General features: G+C 38.2%; 1 protein-coding gene across 22 annotated transcripts in view; it reads left to right on the top strand.

Annotated features, from left to right (window-relative positions):
• Nucleotides 1-27,785, top strand: part of CHRM3 (cholinergic receptor muscarinic 3) — a 506,233-nt gene that overhangs the window by 166,728 nt on the left and 311,720 nt on the right. For 7 of the 22 annotated variants that reach the window (XM_072755886.1, XM_072755883.1, XM_072755892.1 and 4 more), the window contains exon 3: nt 24,243-24,306. The exons of 14 other annotated variants lie outside the window; for them this stretch is intronic. The gene's annotated coding sequence lies outside the window, so the exon portion shown is untranslated. Of the gene's footprint in view, nt 1-24,242; nt 24,307-24,652; nt 24,674-27,785 lie in introns of those variants that run through there. One more of the 22 variants, XM_072755893.1, reaches the window with a different exon arrangement.

Below are 27,785 nucleotides of genomic sequence, written 5' to 3'. Positions count from 1 at the left end.
CTCAAGGATTAGTGGATTTTTATGCATCATTTTGAGATAATGATGTGCCCTTGGGCAATTAGTTAAGTAAACAGTGACAAGGAATGGCCAGTTCTTCATGGATAGAATCTGAGGTGTTTGTTGTTTACACATATCCATTGCTTCAAATTTTATTTTATTTTATTTTATTTTATTTTATTTTATTTATTTATTTATTTATTTATTTATTTATTTATTTATTTTAAAGATTTTATTTATTTAATCATGAGAGACAAAGAGAGGCAGAGTCACAGGCAGAGGGAGAAGCAGGCTCCACACACAGCAGGGAGCCCGATACGGGACTCCATCCTGGGACTCCAGGATCACCACCTGAGCCAAAGACAGATGCTCAATCACTGAGTCCCCAGGTGCCCCTCAAATTTCTTTCAAAGTGACTATTTTTATTTAAGAGAAATAAAATCATGTTATTAAAGATTATACAGAACATTTCCAAAGCACAAAGAGAGCAAAGCGAGCTTGTATATACTTTACATATAACCCTCCCTTTTCTGTGATTGTTTATCCCTTTTTTAATTTAACTGTCACTTCCAATTTACCCTTACTTCTCCAGAACATTCTTACCTTCTGCTTCATTTAGTATGTAGTACATACCCTCCCATTCCAGCCAGGCTTCCAGGGGTTCTCTGATATTTGGAGGGCTTTGACTGGACCCTCGTTCTCCCATGAGCATATGGAGCACAGAGACCCCGAGGGCTTTTCTTCCTCTCAGTATCCCTTTCCATTACAAGGCTGGCAGTCTGGCATCCCTTCTCCTACCACCTTTGATGGCCAGTTTCTTTCAACTTTAGACTTGATTTCTCCTTTTCTCCCCTAATCCTTTTTCCGGTGCTGTGTGGACTGTCTTGCTGGGCAGTTTTGCAGAGTGCCTACTGTGAAATGAAACTCAAAAAAGATGAGGCTGCTGAGTAATATTATATTGAAATATCAAGAAAAGATTCTCTGTAGAGAATTACTTTGATTAATTTAACACTGATCCAATCCAGGGCTAAAACTTGGCCGTAGCTCTCTGACACGTCCCAGAAATTCTCTTTTTTAAGCCATATTCTTCCCTGGTGATTGCTAAAGTCCCTTAATGGTTTTACTGCTTAAGAAAGAGTTATTGGATGAGAACAAAATTATACTAAATGCACATAACCTATATTAAAAACAGCCAATTGTAAATGCCCATAATCTCATAAAGCAGTGCAGTAGCAGTCCCCATGAACCATGCTTTTTATTCACTTTAATTCTCCTTAGGTAGCAGCTTTTCTGGCCAAGGTCTCCTTCTGCTGGCTCTCAAGGTCCTCCGTTAAATCTCCTCCCTCTGTGATTGTCCTGCTCTCTTCTAAACGATGGCACTGAGCTAAAATCCCCATCTTGTAGATAAATTCATCTTGACCTTCTTCAAACTTTCTTGTTTCTGGATCCACAGTCTTCCTGTAACTTGTTCCCAGAGCTTTAATATTCTGGACTTGGTCTCCCATGCCAGGTCCCCTCCACTCCCTGGAAGATTGATACTCAGTTGTCCCATTTGTCTTGGAGGCCTCTGGCCTCCTGATGTAGTGCTCTTTGCAGTATACCAGGATGACCCTGTTGTCATCACATCTAAGCGTAGTCCACACCAGCTGATGGACCCTGACAGTCCAGCAAGAGTTAGTCTTTTATTCATATACAACTTGTTTCTGGAAAGGGGGAGAGAGATCGATCTTCCTATTCCTTGCCCCATTTTAGTGGATGCTCAGCAAAGCAGCCAAAGTGACCTCTGTGAAACATAAAGGAGAGCACACTACTTCTCTACTCATCTCCCTCTGTGGCACCTCATTGCATTGAGTCAAAGCCACGGTCTTTCCAGGGTCCAAAAGGCCCAGCTTCTGGATGTCTGTTTCTCAGCAGGCCTCCCCTTCTGCCTCTCATCTCTCTCCAGCTCATTGTCCCTGTGGTCCTCACACATGCCACATATGCTTCTGTCCTGGAGTCAGTGCTCTGGCTTAGGGCCTGGCACATTCTTCCTCAGGTACATGCTGGGACAACCCCTTCACTTCCTTCAAGTCTTTGATGAAATCTCACTTCCCTTCCCAGGCCTACCTGGACTATCCTGCAGAATAGAGCAAGCTGTCCCACCTCCCCACCACACCCAGGTCTTTCCTGTCACTATCAGCTCACTCTGTTTGTCCTTTGTTCCTGTCACGGCATTCTATATAATTTACTTTTTTACTGGATTTATTATTTATTCTCTTACTTATATTCAGTAAGTGCAATAATTTTCATCATGTAATTACAATTATGATGCTTGTCATCACCATCATCACTTAGAATAATATCTGGCACATAGTGGGTATTCAAAAATATTTATTGAATGGAAGTAATGATCTTACACAATTGATAACTTGGCCCCTAATTTATCCTTAGAACAGAGGACACCATTTCACTTTTGGAGGTGGGCAGAACAGCAATGTGAATGTATTTAATAAAACTGAACTGTACTGATTTAAATGGTTAAGTTGGTAAATTTAATGTTATATGGGTTTTTGTCTCAACAAAAAAATTATTATTTCTTTTAAAAATTTCATTTATGGGATCCCTGGTGGCGCAGCAGTTTGGCACCTGCCTTTGGCCCAGGGTGCGATCCTGGAGACCCGGGATCGAATCCCACGTCGGGCTCCCGGTGCATGGAGCCTGCTTCTCCCTCTGCCTGTGTCTCTGCCTCTCCCTGTCTCTATGAATAAATAAGAAAAATAAATAAATAAATAAAAAATAGAAAAAAACGTTTCCAGGGGTAAAAATGATGATCACAAGCAGTCCAGAATTTTCAAGCCCATTTGAAATCTTTACATTGAAACTAGAATACTAGAAACTTCATCTGTTTGTGATTCTTCCTCTAAATTTGTAAAGGACTCTGATCTAGAGGCTTCTAATCTCCAACTAAATATTGTTCTGGTCTTATCTTGTGTCCCGTTTTCTTTCTTTCTTTGGGTATTTGTTCATTGATGAAGTTATGCTATGACCTTTATCCTTCTAGTTTTATTTTAAAATGAGAAATCCTTCTTTGTTCATACACATTTTGAAAACCAGAGTAGAAAACAAGCCATTCCAGAGAAAATTCATCATAAAGCAGTTCTCATATCTGAGATGAGGATGGGCCAAACCTGCAGGCCAGCTCAGTTGGGACTAATACATAATCTTCTCATGGAAGGGGGGAGGGTGTGTCACATGACCGGTGTTGCCACAACCACATGCATCATCCCCTCCCCTCTATCACAGTTGCACAATGATGGTTATATAAATTCTTAAAACTGTTAGCAACATGCACTTGCACTTGGGTTTTGGAATAATGATTGCTTCTGAATACAACCGTTTAATGATTTTGCATTGCTACCTATTTCGTTGTAAAATCCTGCATAAAGGAATGCCTGGGTAGCTCAGTGGTTGAGTATCTGCTTTTGGCTCGGGTCATGATCCTGGGTCCTGGGATGGAGTCTTATGTTGGTCTCCCCTCGAAGAGCCTGCTTCTCCCTCTGCCTAGGTCTCTGCCTCTCTTTGTCTCTCATGAATAAACAAATAAAAATTTTAAAAATCCTTCATAAAATGCACCATGTTTGAATGTAACATTCTATTTTTTTTCACAAATCCTGCTTCCTGTTAGATTTATGTGTTGCCATTTCAAATATGCCCAAGCTGTACATTATCCTGAAGGAGGCAAGTCCTGTTTACAGCATCCTGACTTCTCCTGTCAGTGGCACTTCCCCCAAGTGCCCATTACAGGGCCTCTGATCCCTCATGAGAATCATTACAGTTCTAGCAAAACCCTGTTCATGAAGGAAATGACAGACTTATTAATGTGAAGGCATTAGTATCTGAGAGGGCTTATTATGTCATCCTTCCCAAGGGTATCAGCATTTTTATAATGGTCAATGCTTTAGCCTGAGAAATAGAAAACTTACGGGTGGATTTTGAATGTCTACAGTGAACCAAAGAAATGAGACTTTTTTTGGTAAGATATAGGCTCTGGAGAACCCTGAAGTCTGATCACACAGATGATTGTCTTTATGGAAGGCCAGGTAGAGCTTTTTGCAGGTTACAGTAATTTATAGCCCCATCTCTGTGTGCAATTACTTTGAGTACATTTCTGAATCTGTGTCTTGTGTCTGGTTCAAGAAATCTCTGTGTACATTTTCATATTTTATATGTTATATTTCATATTTTTATATTTACCAGAATTATTTTCTGAGTTTTACTAAGATATAGATTTCATATGTTTCATTGATAACACTTTGTTCAGGAATATTAACAAGTAATTATGCACCTATTGATATTACTTAGCTCTGAATAACTGGAATTTTTCCAAAAACTAAATCTCTCAGTAAAGGTCAGAATTTACTACCATGGTCAGCATTCAAAGGATTATGCTACAGAATCTGAGGAACATTCAGAAGAGGCACTCTATGACATTATAATAAAATGATACTTTTTTTGTATCATTAGTATGAAACTTCTTATGTGATTATTGTGAAAATGACCTGACTTAACCAAAATGGACAGAGTCGGGTGTGTCAGGTTTTATGAAATGAATCTCACTATCTTGGGTTAAGCCCTTTATTACCTTTTTTTTTTTTCAGCATTTCTGAAGCCTAGATGAATATCAGAACCACCTCAAAAGCTTTTTACACTAAGAGATCACTAGGACTCTGCCCAGAGACCTGACCCAGAATCTCCTGGTCTCCCACCCAAAATGTGTAGTTGTAATTGGCTTCGGAAGTACCCCTGTGCAACCAGGGGACTGCTTGTTGGGGGCCATTGCGAACGATTAATGTAGTTACCCCGTCCAGAAAACTTGGAGTGACTCTAAAGTTCCTCATCCCCGCTTTATCAAGCAACAAGATCCTATCAACTTTACATTTTACATTTTCTATTTATTTGAGAGAAAGAGAGAGAGAGGGAGAGCAAGTGGGAAGAGAGGTGGAGAGAGAGGGAGAGAATGAATTCTCAAGCAGACTTCTCACTGAGTATGGAGTCTGTTGAGGGTTTCAATCCCAGAACCCTGAGATCATGACCTGAGCTGAACTCAAGAGTCAGCTAGTTAACTGATGAACCACTCAATTTTATGTTTTAAATTCTCTCACCATCCCTTTATTATATTTATGAACATGAATGTCTCACCACTTCTCTCAAATAAGAGAATTGAATTCTATTCTGGCATAATCTGAGCATTTATGAAATATCTGTTGAATGAATGATGAATTGAATGAATGGAGATATCATGATAGACCTTGTTAAATGCCTTTCTGACCCCGGTTTTATTACATCACACATTCCTCCGAATTACCGAATCTTGGTGACAGTTTACATTTTCCAGAATTATAGGAACTCTTGGTGTGCTGTATATGGTTTTATTTTTTTTTAAGATTTTATTTATTCATGAGATACAGATGGGGTGGGGGAGTGGAGAAAGGCAGAGACACAGGCAGAAGGAGAAGCAGGCTCCATGCAGGGAGCCCGATGTGGGGCTCAATTCCCAGTCTCACACCCTTGGCCAAAGGCAGGTGCCAAACTGCTGAGCCAACCAAGGATCCCTGTATATGGTTTTAAAGGTCGCCAGTCAGGACTAAATATTCTTGCTTGTGGATTCTTTCAGTACCTGTAAATTGTTTCCCCAGAGGCAAGACTCATGGAACCCCCTTGGAGGAGCCCCTTGTGAAATCCTGGCTTTCCTGTAACTAGAGTTGGGATTTCATCTTAGCAATTTTCCCATCCACTCAGGGCTCAAGAAGACAAGAAATATATTTAAAGCTGGAGAATTTTCAGTTTCTTGCACATCCCTTTTTCATCTAGTAACATAACTCAATTACCCCAAAGTCATCAATGTGATCTTCCTTACTCCTAAAATAATCTTTCTTGGCTTTAATAAGTGCTGTGCCCTTTAACTTCTTTTGAGTTTTATATCTTTTACAATGTTCCTATCGGTCCTTTCTAATAATTAATACTTCGTCCTCACAGGATGGCATGCATTGCTAGAAGTGTTTTATATGTGTAGGTGAACTTACTGATCTTCACAAAAACACTACGAGGTAGGCAGCTATCATCACCATTTTACAGAGGAGGAAACCAAGGCACAGGTGAGTCCAGTAATTTGTCCAGGGGTCCTATGGTTCCAAAGTATTTGAGTTGAGATTTGAGTTCAAGCAGCCTGGCTCTAATAGTCCTAACCACTCTGCCAGACTGCCTTGTTACTTAGCTGTTGTCAGGTATGGATCATTGGTCCATGTCTTTTGTCCAGAGTTTGGTACTGGATGAATTTAGTGAAGAGTATTATATGCATCTGCGTTGACCCTGTTCATTTCGTACCCCCTCCTCTGTCACCAAGAGTGTTTGTGAATGCACAGATGACATGACTTCCTTCAACATTTTGCCATGTCTCTTGGAATCAGACCATGTTATTCAGAAAACACACCCACATGCACACACTAACCACGACGTTAGTTGAAAAGAAATTGACTAAATATATTTAACTAAGGGACGCCTGGGTGGCTCAGTGGTTGAGCATCTGGCTTCAGCTCCAGTCATGATACCAGAATCCTGGGATCCAGTTCCACAATGGGCTCCCGGCAGGGAGTCTGCTTCTCCCTCTGCCTATGTCTCTGCCTCCCTCTGTGTGACTCTCATGAATAAATTAATAAAATCTTTAAAAATAATAAATGAATAAATAAATAAATTTAACTGAATATTGTGACCAGTTTCCATATTTTCTTTTTAAATCAAATTGTTAAGATGCTATTATCTAACGAGGAAGGAAACTAAAATTCCTCCATGCTGTTCACACTTTTCAACTATTTATATAATCTTCTCTTTTGGTGAAAACTTTAGCAATTGTTTATGGCTTGCTGGAAGTCACTCTTATTCTCACTCAAACCAAAGAAGAAAACCGTAAGTGATTGATTTGTGGTCATCGAGAATTTATCAAAACTGACAGGACCAGGGGATCCCTGGGTGGCTCAGCGGTTTAGCACCTGCCTTCGGCCAGAGGAGTGATCCTGGAGTCCCGGGATCGAGTCCCACGTCGGGCTTCCTGCATGGAGCCTGCTTCTCCCTCTGCCTGTGTCTCTGCCTCTCTCTCTCTCTCTCTGCATGTCTCTCATGAATAAATAAATAAAATCTTTTTAAGAAAACACCTAATTCCCTATTAGAAAGCTTCTCTATTTATATATAAATTTATATATTTGTATTTTATTTTTATACAATAATTTTTAAATAATAAAAATTATAAATAATTTTTATATTTATATTTGCATTTTATTGTATATATTCATATTCATTATATAGAAGTTAAGAAATTTTATGTGATATTAACATATAGGAAGTTTTCAATGAAACTGCTTCTTAGTTTGGATTTTCAGATGAGCACCTCTCTCCCCCACTGGAACAGAGGACTATTTGCCTCTAAGGTATCTGACCACCATGGGCTATTTGGGTCACACTCTGAGCACTTGGCCGTGACCCAGGGACATGGCCCTTTACAGAGACCTCTAAGTAGTCCAGAGTTGCATTTCATCACTTCTTTTCATAATCCTCTCAACACAGCCCTTAATATTCATTTTAATTAAGGATCTTTTGGTAAGAAATTACTGTATGAGCCATTGAAGTAACAGGACAGAACACATACTCTTACTTGTGTGGTTTTGTTTCTTGACTGTGAATATTAGTAATGAGAAGGGGGAGGAGGAATGCATTAAGGACTTATAGTTACCTTATTGAAATTTCAAAAGTTTGTTATGAGATAGAGGATTGTTACTCTTCTGCTGCAGATGGAGAAATCAAAGCTTCAAGGATTATAAGTTGTTTAAGTTGTCACACAGCTGGCAGGTGACAAAGCTGGAATTTGAACCCTGGGCTTTCTGATACCAGTGCTCTCTCTTCTTACGGAGATTGCTGAGACTTTCCTGTTGGCGCATGTGTGTGCGAGTGTGTGTTCATGCTTTTGCATGTATGTACATGCATGTGTGTGTGAGCATGTGGATCAGATGCTTACAGAGTTTCCATTGGGCAAATATTTATTGAGGACCTGCAAAGCCAAACTCCCTCTACCGGTCACCTTGTGAGTGCTGACATGATTAAGGGCCAAGCATTAACTGGACACAATTCACCGTGGTTAGCCATGTGTTGAGTGATTTATGGGTAACGCACTATGCAGATATCTTAATTACATTATCTCATTTATTTTTATTTTTTTTAAATAATAAATTTATTTTTTATTGGTGGTCAATTTACCAACATACAGAATAACACCCAGTGCTCATCCGGTCAGGTGCCCCCCTCAGTGCCCGTCACCCATTCACCCCCACCCCCCGCCCTCCTCCCCTTCCATCACCCCTAGTTCGTTTCCCAGAGTTAGGAGTCTTTATGTTCTGTCTCCCTTTCTGATATTTCCCACACATTTCTTCTCCCTTCCCTTATATTCCCTTTCACTATTATTTATATTCCCCAAATGAATTAGAACATACAATGTTTGTCCTTCTCCGATTGACTTACTTCACTCAGCATAATACCCTCCAGTTCCATCCACGTTGAAGCAAATGGTGGGTATTTGTCGTTTCTAATGGCTGAGTAATATTCCATTGTATACATAAACCACATCTTCTTTATCCATTCATCTTTCGATGGACACCGAGGCTCCTTCCACAGTTTGGCTATTTTTATTGTATTATCTTATTTAATAATGTATGTCACAGGTGACCCTAAAAGGTAGCTGATGTTCTGTATTCCAGATGATAAAACTGAAGTTTAGGGTGTCATTTAGCAAGTCAGTGGAAGAGCCATGGCCTGAACTTAGGTTGCCTGCCTCCAAAGCCTGTGTGTCTACTCTGTGTCTGTTTGTTTGCTATTCTGAAAAGAAATTAGGAGAAATATTTTCATACTTTCAACTGTGTACAGAGCAGAGGAAAATAAGTTCCACAAATGATGTGAGATACCTTTTCTTTTTGTCCTTTTTCATCTCTGCCATAATGTTGTGACAATACCATAAAAAGATACATATGAATGAAAACATAACAGCCAAATATTTGTAGGACTTTTAACCTATTTTGCAAATCGATGCCATTTAGGTAACTAAAGCTTTGAATTTCTTGTAAGAGAGCATAGTGAAGCTAAACTGTGTTCTGAGTGAAACAGGTTATGTGCTACAAACACAGGATACTATTGGATAATACAGATTCTGGCAGCACCTATCCTTCTGACTTTTGCCTCTGCTTTTACTACCCTGAAAATGTCAAACTGAAGAGGATTTAGACTGCACCATCATCTTAGAGAATTAGCAGATTTGCTTTGCTAAAAATACTTATTTTTAATCTATATTATTATCTCATTAAAAAAATGAACCATCTCTGTGTAAAGTAAATAAGTCTATAGTACCTACCTTTTGAATATTTTACCACAAATTCCATTTTCTACTTGTAGCAACATTCTTCAATCAAGTGGTGAATCTCCTACCTGAGAACCCATGCACGGTGTGGCTTTGGCCACTAGTCACGTGCTAATATCCCTGGATAGTGAAGGTGTCCTGGGCTCCAGAACAGTATATCCTGCGTTTCATTGTATTCCACACCACTTCCCGTGTGCTGCAGATACTTCAAACACACCACCTCTCAAACTAAACATTCTTTGGCTCTCAGTCTCTCAAATTCATCTCTCCAGTGCCATTCCAGCTCATGGCACCATTCTCTGTCATCTGAGTTACTGAAATGGCATCATAGCCTTTAACTAAGCCCCTTAACAAAGTCTCTCCCCTCTAGAATCTATTCTTCACACAGTGACTAATGGAAACTTTCCAAAATCACATGGGTCTTTCTGATGGGATCAAGCTGTGAGTTCACTCAGAACACTTTGAGTGTCTTCTTTGGGATCAAGTACAATGGCTTTTATTCAATTTGCAAGCCATCTTCAGATATGGTACCCGGTGAGCTCTCTGGACTCACCATAAGCCACTCTCTTTCCCTGCTGCCCTCCCACCAGGCTTCCTGTCTCTGGACTTCTCTGATGTGAGAGCTCACTCATACCCATGCTTTCACTCAGGCTGACTACTGGGGCTAGCCTACATCTCCCCTGTCACCCATTCGATGAGTCTCTGCTTGCTCTGGACCATGTGACTTCCCCATATCTCTATCCACCACACTTTAGTTCATAACTGTCTGTTTTTCTTGGGAGAGTGACATTTTATGAGGGCAGGTCTCATGTACGAATAAAGCATGTGGAAAGCAAGTATGTTAATACTATTTGTAGTATTTTATATTAAATTTTCATATGTATTTGTTTATAGCTTAACTGTAAATGATTCACTGAGTTTATAAGACATGGAAATAGCCAAGTATATCATGAGTCTCAAAAATGCTTATATTTACTAAGTGCATACTAAATGCTAGGCACAAGAAAGAATGCATTTGTTCAAAAAATATTTAGTAAACACCTCTCCTATGTCTGAAACTGTGCTAAATATAGAACATATAAGGCACAGTGTGTGTCTTCAAAGTTTTGGACAATTTAGTTGAGAAGATAGGACATAGACACAAAGAACTGCAGTAATGTAGATCAATTTAATATAGGGATAATATGTCTCAGAACCTATTTTTACTGGTTAATTTACTTAGCTAAGAGTTACTTTGAAAATAATTTTACTAATTTTGTCCTCCTTTTCTCTCCCTTTTCTCCTCCCCTACACCCACTTTTCTGAGCAGAAATGTAAGATTTATTTAATTCCCTTCATTTGGCATCATGACAATATAAAGTCATCAGTGTAATCACCATAAGAGGACTTTGTTTTAATTTTTATCACCCAGCACATTTTTATTGTCAGAATAGTTACTAATCATTCATTTTTATTTACTCTAGCTGGGGAAGTGTTGCAAAAATCTTGTGACTATTTAGAAAAAAATTGTTTTAAATTATGGGTTCTCTTCTAGCCTGCTGCCCAGTGAACACACCATAGATTCAAACCTTATGACTCCGTTAAACGAAGAAGTCTTGACTCTGGGACAAGATCTGCTTTTCCCCTTGCCAACTGGCCCCAGAACCCCTTTACCTCCTCCCAGACCATGCTCAGCATCAGAATGTCAGAGCCAAGCTCTGTTTCTCTCAGATTTGACTGGAATAACCCTCTGGGTGACTGAGATGGAAAACACAAATGCCCATGATTAGTGTCTATTTCAAATTCTTGAGCTTTTAATTTTTTTAAATAACCATTATTTTATAGTTTTTTAAAGCTGAATTAAAATATTTTAGTAGTTAAGAGCATATATAAGAAGAGAAAAGTGAGGGTAAGAGTAAACACAAAATAGTCTTAAAAATTGGTGTGATACAGGGACGCCTGCGTGGCTCAGTGGCTGAGTGTCTGTATTTGGCTCAGGACATGATCCTGGAATCCTGGGATCAAGTCTCGCACCGGGCTCTTCCTGCAGGAAGCCTGCTTCTCCCTCTGCCTATGTCTCTGCCTCTCTCTTCCGTGTGTCTCTCATGAATAAATAAATAAAATCTTTTTAAAAATGGTATGATACAAACTAAATCTTTGGGAACTGTTGAGAGTGGCTAACAGCTTGTGTTGAGAAGAGAGTCAAGAAGGTCTGGGTTTAGAAGATTCTCATTACTATTCAGATTTAGTCGCCATAAAGTGCCCCATGTAAGGACATCTTCTCTCCTCAGCTCAAGGTGTGTTCCTCATAATTCGTTCGAAATGCAGGTTGGAAAAGCATCTGTTGGTGGCATGGATATCGTGTTGACTAGCAGTATGTAAATTGTGTTCCCTGATACTCCAGAAGCTCATTAAGACCTGGAATTCAGGGGATCCCTGGGTGGCTCAGCGGTTTAGTGCCTGCCTTTGGCCCAGGACATGATCCTGGAGTCCTGGGATCGAGTCCCACATCAGGCTCCCTTCATGGAGCCTGCTTCTCCCTGTGCCTTTGTCTATGCCTCTCTTTCTCTCTCTCTCTCTCTCTCTCTCTCTCTGTGTGTGTGTGTGTGTGTGTGTGTCTCATGAATAACTAACTAAAATCTTAAAAAAAAAAAAAAAAGACCTGGAGTTCAGTATTTTAATTCAAAGGTCAAATTATTTTGTGAATGTATGCACTCGATTCTGGTTGGAATAATTCAAATAGGCCCATGACTTACAGCTTTAAGAGGCGATAGTTCTTCATGAAGCAACAAAATAAAACTTGAAAAATGACTTACATGATTGTTTGGAGATACAATGAATATATGTATATATATAAAACTACACATACTTTCAGACATATATCTGTAGGCAGACGTCTGTAAACACTTTGATACTGATAATCTGGATAATAATCTGGACATTTCATTTGGATAAGAAGGGTTGCCCTTCCTCTCTTGCGATTATCCAGATGTATCATCTGGGAGAAAAAATAGGTGTCCAGGACCTTTGTAAGAGTCTACCAGCTGGTCAGGAGAGAAAGTTATTTTATTTGATGATAGTAGAGAGATAGTTGAAGCCGAGGTTAATAGGCAAAGATCTTGAGCATTTCTAACATTAGAAAAAGGATTGGGATGATTGAAGCAAGATAAGATGTGATGCATTCATAGAATGGGACCCTGGTAACTTTTCATAGTTCAGAGGTATGTAGAAGGAACACCTTGCCTTTGATCATCTTGTCATCAAAAGCCCCCATATCAGCTTTTCCCCTAAACAGAAGTGCTCAAGGGTAAACACTGAGCTGAATGGGTCCAGTGTAGCCTGCGTCTGATGATCATAGTGGAAGGTGACTGTAAATGCTTGGCAGGCAGAAAACCTCCCTTCTTCCTCAGGCTGAATGTTATGAAAGCCAGTGGAGAATTGTAGTTTAGTGAATCCTTGTACTTGACGAGACAGAATGTGAATTCTTAGTAGCCATATCAAAATAAACTAGGTCTGTAAACTATGGTCAACATCTTATATCAAATTTTGCACAGCATTCAGGAGAAAGGGAAAGAACTCCATGATCCAAGTGCCACAGCACTTGGCAACTACTTGAAAAAAAAAAGTTCTCTACAATGTCAGTTTTATTTGTCATTCTTATTTTAGAGATGAGAATCCTTAGGCCCAGTGACCGTGATCTTGCTAGGCGAACTCCATTAATCAATCATGATGCAAAGCCTGATTTGATAGATTGGCTTTCCATCTACACTGTCTTTTTGAAGGAACAGTTTCTATCTAACCCTGCTCTGCTTCAGAAAGCAGACAGTTCCAGAGACCTATGATGTCTGTGAATTGATGTGATAAAGATGTTTTGATTCTTCTAAGACAGTATCTGAGGCCAAACCGAGTCAGAACTGATGGCAAGTTATATAGGTTTTTTTTTGTTGCTATCTCTAGTGGATTTTAGCTCTGGAATTACACCAAAGCCTATTAATATAAAACTGTGGCCTATGCCGCCATAAAGGTATTTTTGTGAAAACTGCAGAGGTGAGCTTGGACTACAGTCTATTTTTTGCCGCATGGAAGTTTCTCAAAGCAAATGTCAGGGCTTCGATACTCATGAATCAAAACACAGACAGAAACAAAATTTTAGATACCTCTTAGAACCAAAACAAAAGGCTAAAAAATAATCCCCTTCCCATTCTTCAATGTGTCAAGGAGATTATTCTTAAATTCACCATTAATTTGTTTATAAATTATTCAGGTGTTCTTGGAGAAACATTTCAGTTCTTTTCATTATATATTTTGGGATGTTATAAAGCAGATATGTTGCATGCTTCCTTTTTATTTCTGTGTGCAGATTATAACTTTGGCAGTCAAGAAAAAAATGTGCTAGGAGGCTTCTTAAATTTCTGGAGTAAGTTAAAATTATTTTCTTGCACTTTCTGAGATACATAATGAGCTACAGCCAGTTCTAGGCTTGGTACTGGAAGTTTGAGGTGCTGGTTTATTGTCTCTTATTCTTTCTAGGCTCTCTCTGGTAGAGAGGAAGAGAAAAGGAAAGGTTGATGCTTCACTTTTATTTAGGATGGATTGTGGCATCTCCCAACACAGGTCTTTTTGGTAAAGTTGGATTTAAAAATATGACTAATGAACAAATCTGGGGCTTCTTCTAAATTCTTGGGGCTGTAACTTTCCAGGTTTGTAGAGAAAGCTCGGTGCATGTCCTCTTACCTGAACCAGAGGAGGACTGACCTCAGCTCTACTTCATATGTTTTGTCACAGGCAGACCAGAGTCAGCTCGGGGTGACCCTTCGTCTGGCAGGTGGGCCCTCAGCCTAACCCACAGGTGTTGAGCGGAGCAACCAGTTAGGTCCTTCAGAACTGGGACACTCACCACAGTCAGACAGTGACACGCTGCCAGTTCCCTCTTGAGCGGAGATCTCAGCCCTCCATCCTGTAAATAGCACACCCCAGAGAGGCCAGTTCTTACCAGTTAGTTTACTGCAACTCTTTTCCTTTTGATGGAAAATATGGAAGGAAGGAAGACCACCCCAAACACACAAACCTGAAAGGACTGTCTCTTGTTATCAGGAAATTGTATCATTTAAGCCAAGTTGGGACATGGGGAAGCCGATGGTGGCCCATGAGGTCAGTGCATTGGGGCATTTTAAGCCAGCTATGCAATTAAAATAGTAAGGTTGGCAAAACTGTTTAAATTACCTACAGACACCAGTCTTTATTTTATTTTTCTGTTTATCTGCCCGTCTTTCTGTCCTACACTGCCCTCCTTTCTCCATTTCTCTAGCCCGTGAACAGCATTTTTCCAGGGCTTAATTCAGGAATTACAGCCACAGTTTAAAAAGCCTGTTCTGGCAAACAGAAACATTTTCTCACATTTTTATAATGAAACTTTCTCTTGGGCTAAGCACTGAAAGAAGCTTCATGTTGACTTAAATTTTATATATCTGGTTAACCGATGTAGCTCTCTCACATCTACTAAGTGTACTTTTATTAGACCACTAAACAAGCTTGTGCATTCTATTTTCCTACTTTTTTATTTTCCTGTTTTTACCTAAGTACAAAGGTTTCTTAAAGTTTGGTTTTCAAACATTCTGAGACCCATAGATGAGCTACACATCTCTGCTCTCTTAATGCAAACCATGTAGCATATTTTAAATTCTGTGCGAGTATTGCATAAAAACTTTTGTATACATTATGCCATTTTCTAATTTTAAACAAACTTGATTTAAGCATGTATGCAGATTGGTTCATTTGCTAGTTAGAATACCATTCCTGCGGCTCCTGGGGAGTAGATGAGCCTGGGGACAATATTTATGAAACTATAATCTAGAATATCGATCAAGCTTCACACTGTTCAGTTGACACTGGTCTTTGGAGATGAAGTCCTGTGTCTGGAAGTGTCTCTCTATCATAGGGAGATATTTTTATTATTGTTAACCAAGTATCTGTCTATAGAATGCATAGACCTCCAATAGGTGGCAGAGTGCATGGTATCTGAGAAAAGCTCAACCAGCAAATGTTGACTGAGTCACTGATCATCTATTCCATGTGTGACGATAATCAAGCCCCCACTGGAAATGTTCAGTTGTTCTTTTCATTTTCTGTTTTCAGATGTTATATTGCTTGAGTAGACAGTTGTCTTACTTTTGTGAAAAAAGATGATTTTGAAAATCAAAAGGAAAATAAAACCAAGGGCACTGAGCTAAACTTTGAAAAAAACATATATACATATGTCTTGTACCATAGTGTCCTGTTCTGTGACAGAAGAACCAGAATGTCATTAGTTCTGGATGCTCAGGCTGGGGAAGATGCTGCCTATAACAACATTTTACAAAAACAAAACAAAACAACCACAACAAAAACCACAGGCTTTAGCTATGTAAGAAATGGAATGCATGTATGTGCATTTATATGATAGTTCATAAATGCCCAGACAACTTTGTAGGAAAGGAAATGGGTTTATAAAGCCACCTTAGACCTTTAGGTGTTATAAAAAAAAGCAAAACTGTTACCTTAATGAGTTATTGAAGCATCATTATAAGAGAATCAAGCAATGTATTACTTCTGAATAATGTACTGATTTCAATGATGAACCAAATTTAATATCTACTAAATCACTCAACTGAGTGAAAATAGCCTCCTACATTTGTAGGCATTTCTCTGCCAAAGATGATTCAAGGCACCAAATGCAAGTACTGTTCATGAAAATAAAAAGCATATATTAGTACATGAAAATTGTATAAAACTATATTTCTGACTTTGCATTTGAAGTACTATAGAAGTCCTCATTAAATGCATGACTTTAGAAGACGATTTATTTACAAATGTCATAGAATACCTTAGTTATGAATATAAAATAATAGTATCTTTGGTTTTTATATAAAAATCCACATTTTAAACATCATGAATTTAAAAAAAAACTTCTATTATTTTAGATTCTTCTCTGAGGCGTATTATAATGTTTGTATGTAATTGGCCTTAGAACTAAAATTGTGAACATGATGGATCCGTGTGACTCCAGGTCACCTTAATAGATCACCTGGTCTGTTTGACTCCCTTCCTCCATTCATCTCCTCAGGAGGCCAAGCAGTGGCTTTGCCCATGAAGATCTCTAGTTCAGCCAGAAATATAGTAGATGCTGGATGTTTCATATTTTGCCTCCAGTTCATTTGGTGATCTATTAAGTCAACCATTAAAAATCTTTTTTAATAGGTTATTTATTTATTTATTTTATTTGTTCATGAGAGACACACAGAGAGAGGCAGAGACATAGGCAGAGGGAGAAGCAGGCTCCCTGCAGGGGCCCCAATGCCAGACTCAATCCCAAGACCCCAGGATCACATTCTGAGCCAAAGGCAGGCACTTAACCACTGAGCCACTCAAGTGTCCCACTAAAAATATTTTAAATGCCCATTATATCTGGGGATATCAAGAGCAATAAGATATGATTCCTATCCCCAAGAACCTCACAATTGAGCATAAAAAGGAGACCAGTGGGCAAAGAAGAGTAGTATTTCTTACTAGTATTATGACCTACATATAAAACAAGATGTATTTGGGATACAAAGAATGGGTGGCCAATTCACCATGAGATAGGGATAAAAGCTTACTTAAAGCATTATGCTTTAATCACTTTTAATAAGATAAAACTTGATAATTTAAGAAAAAGGACCTTGACAAATTTTTACAAAGTTGAGACCAAAATTTTTCCCTGTGTATATTTGAGCTTCTCTGACCCTTCCTTTATGAAATTCTTTATATCTTACCCAAATTCTTCGGGATGCATTTTTAACTTGAAATTCCTTACTTTCTCTAGGTAAGACAGAACACAGCTTACTCATATCCCTTATTTAGCAATTTGAATTTTTGGCACGATGAATTTGAATTGCTGGATCAAAACAGAAAAGATTAAATATAACAAGAATAAACATAAAATCCTATATTTAAATTAAAAATGTTATCATACGGATAAAAGACAAGAGAAGCACTGGCTTGCATGTAGAACAAAAAGGTCTAAAGAATTCATTTGGCCATAAACTTCAGTAGAAGCCCATTGTAGGATGTAACAACTAAAACCCCAACATTGGGCTATCATTTATGGACATAGTCTCCACATCACAGGAAATATTATTATGCTCATTATCCCAGGCACCAGTCGGAGCACGACTGAAGAATACTCAGTTTGGTTCTGTGTGTCACATTTAAAATAAGGGAAAATCCAAAAGCTCTGTGTGAAGAAACATCCACACACGTTTCTCTCAACTAGCCCCACCATCTTGAATATGGGTTTCAACCAACTGTACCACATGCTACACACAGATACACAGTCCAGTTTGTAACAACTCTTACCTGTTCAATCAGTTCCTCACTTCCAACAGTTCTTAGTTCCCTCAAACTGAATCACTCTTCCCTTTGACAAGCTCTTCTCTTTATAAGGCCGACATCCATTTTTGACACCAATGCTCTAACATCCATCCAGATGGATAACCTGGCTGGGCTTTTTGTTGTTGTTGTTTGTTTATTTTTCTTTTTGTTTTTAACACTTTGCCCTGGGTGCCTGCTTTCCTGACATTCCCTGGTGTCAGAGACAGGGCTTACACACTTTGCAGCCTTACCCATGGTGTTGATCATCTTGTTTTCCTGTCTAGTATTCAGTTCACAGCTAAGGTGAAAGAGTATGGTTAACCATCTTAACATGCTAACACAGAGACTTTAATTTACTACTTAAGAAGTGTTCTTTCTTTTCATTTTTGTAAAAGATTTATTTATTTGAGAGAGGGAGAGAGAAAGAGGGAGAGAGAGAGAGAAAGGGAAGGATGGGGAGGGACAGGGAGGGACGGGAAGGGACAGAGGCAGAGAGAGAGAGAGAATCCCAAGCAGACTCCCTGTTGAGCTGGGGGCCAGATGCAGAGCTCGATCTTAAGACCCTGAGATCACGATATGAGCTGAAATCAAGAGTCAGTTGCTCAGCTGATTTTGCTACCCAGCCCCGTTCCCCAAAAGAAAGAAACAAACAAAAAGATCACTCTAAGTGAATCTTCTGAACCAAAGTTTTCATGACCACTTAAGTAAATGTATGGGTTGTAGCTCTGAGTTCAAAATAGCTGGGTCCCTAACAGGTGAATCATTGGGCTCTTTGTCTGAGAACATACTATGGTAACACAGTTTCAAATTTATCTGCATGCAACTGCTCCTAATTGTAAGTCCTGAGAAATGACAGTATTTTGTCTCCGTTTATAAAGAAGAAGAATGCTATTTCCACTCCCTCGAGAGAGAGAGTGCAGTAAGTGAGGTGGGAGATACAGGTATCTACCCCTCATCAGGGCCCGGGGTATCAGCATTCATGGGCCTTGATTGTCTGGGACTTTCATTGTTGATCACTGTAAAGCTCCAGACCCCTGCTGGAAAACTCTGTGCATACCAAACAAATGGGTCCGTGCTTGCAGAATCTCAAGTCTTTAATTTTCTTTCTTGAAAGATGACTTACTATTAGTGGGGCTCATTCCTTTGAATTAGGCCTTACCACCATGTCTTCATTAAAAATATTTGGAGTCCCTGATATGTGACATCAGAATATTCCATGGTGTCCTAGATGTTATAGTGGCATAGCTGTATAGAAAAGTAAAATTTACTCTCAGAAATCTTCGTTACAGAAGAGGTTTTGGCCTTTTTCTCTTAAAAATAGATGAGTGTTGAAATATGTGCCCTTTATAATTATTTGGGCATGAAGTGATCTACCATGATTGACCTTAAAACTAATCTTTTAGGGATGCCTGGGTGACTCAGCAGTTGAGCGTCTGCCTTTGGCTTAGGCAAAGGGCATGATCCTGGGTCTGGGGATTGAGCCCTACATCAGGCTCCCTGTGAGGAGCCCACTTCCCTCTGTCTCTGCCTCTCTCTGTGTCTCTCATGAATAAATAAATGAAATCTTTAAAAAAAAAAATAAAGCTAAAATTGTATTCTTCCTCCATAATACACCTACCATTTTTTTCCTCATTAGAAACTGTCTTTGTTTTTGTTTTTGTTTTGATCTTCATTCTCATACCTGGAGGCCTCAATTTCTACTTTAGTTTGCAAAATCTCTTTGGGCATCAGACCAAAGTAATAATTGGATTTGCCTGACTTATGTCTTACTTCAGACCTTTCCTTTAAAAAAATGATAAAGCTCAAATATTTTATTTCATTTGCCTGATATCAATTTTATGATCTGCTTAGTAGGTTGTTATAATTCAATATTGAGTTCATAGTATCTATGAAAGCAGTTACCAACTTATATTAAAAAGTGTAATAACTATATTAATTTCAGTAGCTTCTCCAAACTTTTCCCTGCTCCATTTTTAAAGACAAATGACCAGGGTTTTGTTTTTTCTCTTAGTTCTCCTGATTTCTCTAAAAATGTGTCTTTGTGGACCAACTCATACACAGAAGATCACAATTTCAAACTAATTGCCTCTTTGAAACCTCATTCAAGAGAATATATACACATTTCTTTATCAAGCTCAGAATTTCACCATAAGTGAAGTTTACAACCTGGAGTGATTTGAGGTAAAAGACAACACTATTGAGTCTCCTAAGATAGCATTTCTCAACTAGAAGATACAGTGTCAAACCCTCAGGGAACCACCAGGTTAAGCAGAACATCCATTGATGGAGACATTCATTCAGGACTAAGGAGAACAGAAGTCATTAATACATCTGACATTACCACAGTTGATTATAATCTTGTTCAAAAGCGATCCTTAGCACCTATAACTCATACTTAGCAGCACTTACATTAAAATCTTCAGAAGTGTAATTAAACCCTGATGTTCAAGTCCACTCTTAAGCGAGTTCATCACTGACTGCTCTGTATCACCACTTTGTGTTCTTAGGTATTTTCCATATTACTGACGTGTTTCCCTCTTGATGTTGTATTAATGATTATTCAGGCATGGGTGGTATCAGAAAGTGCTGTGAAACATGGAAGCAGATAAGCTTTTTTCTCCCTTTTAATGTCTAAATTATTTTGCAAGGCACGGATTATTTCTGTATTCTGTGTGATGATATAACAATGCTATTAGTTTTAACGTTTGGAAACCAGAAGTGAAGTGCTTTTCAAATGACTCCTTTCATTTACAAGCAAGTGAATAAAAGTACATTTCTAACACCAGGCAAACTTGATAAGCACAGTTGTAAAATAGGAGTATGTCTTTGGGTGTATTTCCATAACTTAAGGTATTGACATATGCAATTGGACCTCTACTATCTTAATTATTTACTTACATTTTTATAAAGCACAAAATCATTGGATTTCTTTATGTATTTGAAAGCCATATATTTCCAAAGTGTATCAGGGTATTTTCTAAACTTCTCTTTCAATTGTCCAACTCTCCAAGGCTGTGAGCATGGCAAATTTTTGAAACAATGTTTAATATTTATTCATTTGAGTGGCAGAGATTAGAATTTTCTTTAAACAAATCTAAATCGGGCAGCCTGGATGGCTCAGCGGTTTAGTGCCACTTTCAGCCCAGGGCCTGATCCTGGAGACCCGGGATTGAGTCCCTTGTCGGGCTCCCTGAATAGAGCCTGCTTTTCCCTCTGTCTATGTCTCTGCCTCTGTGTGTGTGTGTGTGTGTGTGTGTGTGTGTCGCATGAATAAATAAATAAAATCTTTTTTTTTAAAAGAGAGAAACAAATTTAAATCTACTTTAACCGTTTCACTATACGATGGCCAAATTAGTACCAGTGTTGCTGAAAATAAAATTGCATACCAGGGGAAGTATGTTCTGATATAAACATCAATGCCAAATTTTAGTTCTGTTTTTCTACTTTTTATTTCCTTAACTTCAGAGTTAATTTTTAGAATACTGCATGCAAGTCTTTACAAGTAACCCTGTGATTTTGAATATTAAGTTATACTAGTCTTTCTTAGTATATGTAATACATGTTATATATAGGAAACAGAACCATTCTAAAACATTCAGTGTCTTTATACCAAGAATCAGTGTTAGTTCATGCTTCTTAGTTTTAATTCACTTTAAAGTATATTTCACCTGGCTGGTTTTACAAAATTTGAAGTTTAAAACATTTTGTGTTGACTGTTTTTTCCACTGGACCATGTGAAGTCGCATAGAAATAAATCAATGTTGAATTAACTCCTCTAAGACCACCTTCTTCTCCATTCTTCTCTTCTGTCTTCAAATCCAGTGATTTTCCATCTCTGAGTCTTTACATGAAAAGCATTTGCAACTCCTAGGACATTTCAGCTGTTGACACTTTAGGAACTTCCAACTCTGTGTAGGTGTTTTGAAGTAAAATTGAAACCTGGGGGTGGAAGAAAAGCCATATGTCCCTAAAAGTTTAATTTAATTTAATTTAATTATTTAATTATTTCATTTTATTTTTTTTGAGTGAAAGAATTGCTGCCAATCTGAGACACAGTCAGCAGCTCATACCTAAGGAAAATAGCAAAGAGAACCAAAGTAGAGCATCTCATGTTTAAAAAATTCTTAGCAAGAATAACAAACCATTGTTTTACTACTTGGAGACTATGACACATTAAAAAAATAAAGCTACAGGGACACCGGGGTAGCTCAGTGGTTGAGCGTCTACCTTCGGCTCAGGTCAAGATCCTGGGGTCCTGGGATCGAGTCCTGCATCGGGCTCCCCTCAGGGAGCCTGCTTCTCTCTCTGCCTATGTCTCTGCCTCTCTCCATGTGTCTTTCATAAATAAATAAATAAAATCTTAAAAATAAATAAATAAATAAAAATAAAATAAAAATAATAAAAACGAGCTACTTAACTATACTGTTTCTTCATGATGGATAAATATTATATTATCAAAGATGGGTGTGTCACTGATAAATTTTATTTTTTTAATTTTTAAAAAAATTTTAAAAGATTTCATTTATTTAGTGTTGAGAGAGAGAGAGAACACGCACAAGTTGGGGGACAGAGGGAAGAGACAGGAGAGAAGCAGACCCCCCTGCCCCCACCCCTGGCAAGTCTGGAGCCGGATGCAGAACTCGATCCCACGACCCAGGATAATGACCTGAGCTGAAAGCAAACACTTCACCAACTGAGACACCCAGGCATCCCTCATCTGATAAATTTTAATTTCAGTTAGTAAATTGGTTAATTGTAAATCAGAGGATGGATCCGGCTCTAATCATCACATTTTCAGAAGAACCCTTTCTTGCAGCAGTGCACGCTGTGCTGTGCCAGATTGTGAAGCACTTTCTGAGGAATCAGATATAATCTCTGTTAATGATTTTTTAAAAGATTAAAATTTAGTGGATAAAGGGCCCCAAAATGGATTTTTCTTTATCTGCATATATATACATATACTATGTATAAGTGTAAGTGCTGCACAAGTGACCAGAATTTTTTTTTCCCCACAAGATTCACGACACAGAAAGCCAAAGAGGCTTCAGTTTCCTCTGCGTGTCTCTAGAAGGGAGTGAGGCATAATCCAAGAACAAGAACCTTTATGCAAAGAAATGAGCTATTTTTTGATTTTCCAAATTGCTCACAGTTTAAACAGAGGAGTCAAAAATAAAATAAAATAAAACAAATAAGTAAATTAAATTAAAACAAAAGACTTTATGGATGAAAATTCAATTATAATTTATTTTAGCTTTTTTTTTTTTTGGAATTATTCCTCTTTCTACATCATCAAAATACAATTTGGGTGCATTTCCTATGAGTGAATGCCTGGAGACACAAGGAGGTATGGGGTGTGTTCTCTATTCTTCAGTGATTCTAATGTTTTGATATTTTTTTGTTACAGAAAAATAATTGCACATTTATTTTTGTTTCATTGGCTTCATCAAAAGGGCAATTTATTTGTGAAAGATAAAATGGTATGCAGTAAAATTATTGTCAGGGCTGACCTGTAGGGGATGCTCAAAGGTCTTGTCCAAGGTACAAAGTGCAACCACTGTAAAACAGTGGTCTCTAAAGTTACTGATCTAGGTACAAAAGGTATTAATGAAATGACTGAACTTCATTTTCTCATCATAATTTGTTTCTCGTTGATCCTTCTGATTTGTTTCATGTCCTGTGTAAATCAGGGCAACTGATTGCAATGCTGACTTGTGTTTATTCTTCCAACTTTCCCTTTTACTTCACCTGGAGCAGAGAGCTATGCTTTCATATTTTCTTACCTCTCCTTTGGTTTTTGTATTTTTTCTTTTATTCTTTTAAAGCATTATTTATTTATTTATTTATTTATTTATTTATTTATTTATTTATTTATAGTACATGAGCAGGGGTACAGGCAGAGGGGGAAGAAGGGGGTGGGGAGAAGTTAACTTCTACCCATTTGATTACTCCCAAAGCTTATTACCTACCCATACCTCCCACCAAGGTAGGGTAAAACCCAATGACATACAGTTTATGCCCACTACACTGCTCCTCAGACATAACATGCACAGGTAAGAACTGATTTTTCTTCTAAATCTATATTTTACTGTGTGTGCCTTCTTTTGGTTAAAAGCAATGCCTCTTCCCCAACCCAAACTAGAAACCTCAAAGTCATCTGTGAATGCTCTTCCCCTCCACCCCCGCCCATGCAGATGCTTCACCAACTGAGCCACCCAGGGACCCCTACATGCTTATTTTATAGCCAGTTTCCTTCCAAAGGCTAAGAAAGTCTGATCAATCCCAGGCAGAACATGGAAATAGCATACCATCATGTGAACTGATTGTGTCACTTGGTTTAATATCTCAAAAAACAAATGGAAACAAGAAAGATGACTGTTTTTCCTAATGGATGACTCTTCTTTACAATTTGTGAAGTTGGAAATAAGGCATGTGTTATTTTTCACAGAGACATGAAGGATGGAATGATGCGTTGCTACTCATGGAAACTCAAGACAGAGGTCGTTTTTCATGTAGGTAGTAACCTCATATTTTCCCATATTGTACAAAGTATATTTGAGATTTTTAAATCCATTGATTTAAAGGATGTGGCCTGGGGGTAGGGGAAGAAAGAGGTTTTAAAACCCAGTGACAGGAGGCTGGACTCATCTTTTTCTTCTGAAATATTACCTTTAAAAACCCAATGGAAAGGATTATGTCATTTCTTAAGTGGATCTTCCTCTTTCAGGAATGCTATAATTAATTATCCTAAGGGAATGAATCCCATGCTGGATCAGCTTTCCCCCATCCTCTGCTCTCAAATTTTGTGTGTTCCTCCATTAATTTGCTGAGGTCTGTGCTGTTTGGTGATTGATGGGAGACCTTCAAGAAGCCTTGAAAGTGAGTTGTGGTGACATAACCAATGGCAATGTGGGGTTATTTCTTGATCCATAAAACAAGCAAATAATCTTTGTGACCTGATTGATCCTCTGTGATGGAAATGGTTTTTAAACTGTATTTGCTTAAAGGAAATGTCAATATGCAGAGCTTATTGGGTAATAAAGTGGGAAGGAATGGGAGTGAGGTTATAGTTAAATAAAGTGCCTGCATTTTAGAGGGATATTTGGGCCTCTCCTAGTCTGATAGCTCCTAATAACAATTAGAAAAAAGGTGGGAGGCTCACAATACCAACTATGTGACATTAGGTAAACTACTTAGATTCACTGAACATCAGCTTTACCTCTAAAATGAGGGAGAAGATAGCCTAATCACATGTATTCCTTGTGATTATTAAATAAATGGATAACCTATAAAGCACTGAATACAGTGCAAAGCATGAGTATTCAATAGATGGGTAACTGATGGCCCTGGCTCTGTTTCTGTGACTGCTCTCATAGCTGTTATTTAGACATTTGTATGTTTTTCAGTGTATTCCATTGCTATGCTTTTGATGTAAATCCTTTCCCTATCTTTTGGGTCTTCATTGTGCAATACCTGTTTTTCACCATGTTAGTCTACAGGTTATGACTTCCCTGTGGCCTCCTTCCTTCTTTCTTCTCCCAAAACTTTTAATAGGTAAATGCCCATGATGCTAATAAGTTGGTCCTGTTTTTTTTCAAAGTGTTTTGAGTGAGAAGAGTTACTTCAGACTCTAAGATTATCATTTTATAATTAAAAAATCATTCTAACAACAAACATGGACAATTTGAGATATTGTCAGAGATGTAGTATCCATTTAAGATCATGAATTTGGGGGACACCTGAGTGACTCAGCAGTTGAGCATCTGCCATCAGCTCAGGTCCTGATTCCGGGGTCCTGGAATCGAGTCCCACATCGGGCTCCCTGCAGGGAGCCTGCTTCTCCCTCTGCCTATGTCTCTGCCTCTCTCTGTGTCTCTCATGAATAAATAAATAAAATCTTAAAAAAAGAATCATGAATTTTGGTGTGAAAAGAAGAGTATGAAATGTTAAACTAATGAGGGATTTCCATTAGTGATGTGTTTAGGTGAGAGAAAATAGACTGTCCCTCTGCCCTGAAAAGCCCATCCTGAACTCTAAAGAAATTAATAAAAGTGTCTATTTGATAGATCTTTATGCAATAAAAAGTAGCATTTTTAACAACAGGCAAATAGGTGCTTAAAACATATGTTTTTTGAATTAATGCTTGGTGTGCATTATTTATGAAGCCTGCTGAAAGTGTGCCTATGTAAAACTAGAAGTATTTTCCTAAATATCTGTAGAACAATTCATTTTTTAGAGCTATTTGCAATGACAATGTAAGGGACTTGCATCATTTTTGAGTGTTCATAAGTTCAGTTATGTTAAGTACATTTTCATTGTTGTGCAACCAATCTGCAGAACTTTTCCATTTTGCAAAATTGACTCCTATCCCCATTAAACAACAGTCCCTAGCACCTCGAGCCCCCGACAACCACCATTCCACTTTCTTTTTCTGTGATATTGACTACTCTAAATATCTCATCCATATAAATGGGATCATGCAGTATTTGTCTTTTTGTGACAGGTTTATTTCACTTAACATAATGTCCTCAGGGTTCACCCACATTGTAGCAGATGTTAGAAGACTGAACAATACTGCATTTCGTGTATATGCCATGTCCACTTATCCATTCATCTGTTGATGGGCACATGGGTTCCTCCTAGAACTTGTGGCTGTTGTGCTGCTGTGCACGTGGGGTACAAATATCTTTTTGAGATCCTGCTTTGAATTCTTTTTCAAATTTATATGCAGGAGTGGAATTGTTGGATCATATGGCAATTCTATTTTTTACTTTTTTTGAAGAGACTTCATGCTGTTTTCCATAGTGGCTGTGCCATTTTATATTCTCTACATCCTCAACAACACTTGTTATTTCCTGTTTTTTGATAGTTGTCACCTTAATGGGTGTCAAGAGATATTGTGGCTTTGATTTGCGTTGGCTTAATGATTAGTAATATTGAGCATCTTCTCATATACTTGTTGGCCATTTCTGTATCCTCTTTGGAGAGCTATGTATTCACATCCTTCACCCATTTTTAAATTTGTTTTGTTGTTGTTGAGTTGTAGTAGTTCTTTATATATTATGGATATTAATTCCCTATTAGGTATATGACTTACAAATATTTTCTCCCATTCTGTGGGTTACCTTTCCACTATGTTGGTTATGCTCTTTGATACACAGAAGTTTTGAATTTTAGTATAGTCCAATTGTCTATTTTTTTATAATTACTTCTTTAATTTTCATTTTCCTTTGTATCAAAGGAATATAGAATCATCGTAATACTTTCAGTTCATTATTTGTTGTTTAAAAAAGTAAGAATATTTAATAATCCCTTATCATAATAGGAAATATTTTTTAAAATAATGCTTCTTGGGATCCCTGGGTGGCGCAGCGGTTTAGCGCCTGCCTTTGGCCCGGGGCACGATCCTAGAGACCCGGGATCGAATCCCACGTCGTGCTCCCAGTGCATGGAGCCTGCTTCTCCCTCTCCCTGTGTCTCTGCCTCTCTCTCTCTCTCTGTGTGACTATCATAAATAAATAAAAATTTAAAAAAAATAAAATAAAATAATGCTTCTTCTTTTTCATGTCAAATTTTTTGTAAGAGTTCCTACAATTGAAGGCAAGAACTCAGACAAATTAACTTTTTGGAATAGAGAGGTAAAGCAAGAATAAATAACAAAGGAATATTTCAAGAACATTTGAGTTTTTCTAAACAGATGTGAACACTTCTGTGTTCATAGACAGAGCCATGTGTGCTGTATCCTGGTAAGCATTTTGTCACTTTGGACAAAGCAGGCATATGCTATTTTCATGTTCTGCTTGGGATTGATCAGACTTTCTTAGCCTTTGGAAGGAAATTGGCTATAAAATAAACATGTAGGGGTCCCTGGGTGGCTCAGTTGGTGAAGCGTCTGCCTTAGGCTAGATCATGATCTCAGGGTCCTCGGATAGAGCCTTTGTCAAGGCTCCCTGATCAGCGGAGAGTCTGATTCTCCCTCTTTCTCTGCCCT

The sequence above is a fragment of the Vulpes vulpes genome, chromosome 4 (genome assembly GCF_048418805.1).
Source record: "Vulpes vulpes isolate BD-2025 chromosome 4, VulVul3, whole genome shotgun sequence".
NCBI classification, from domain to species: Eukaryota; Metazoa; Chordata; class Mammalia; order Carnivora; family Canidae; genus Vulpes; species Vulpes vulpes.
Note: the sequence above shows the minus strand (reverse complement) of the source record. Positions and strands in the feature narration are given on the sequence as shown.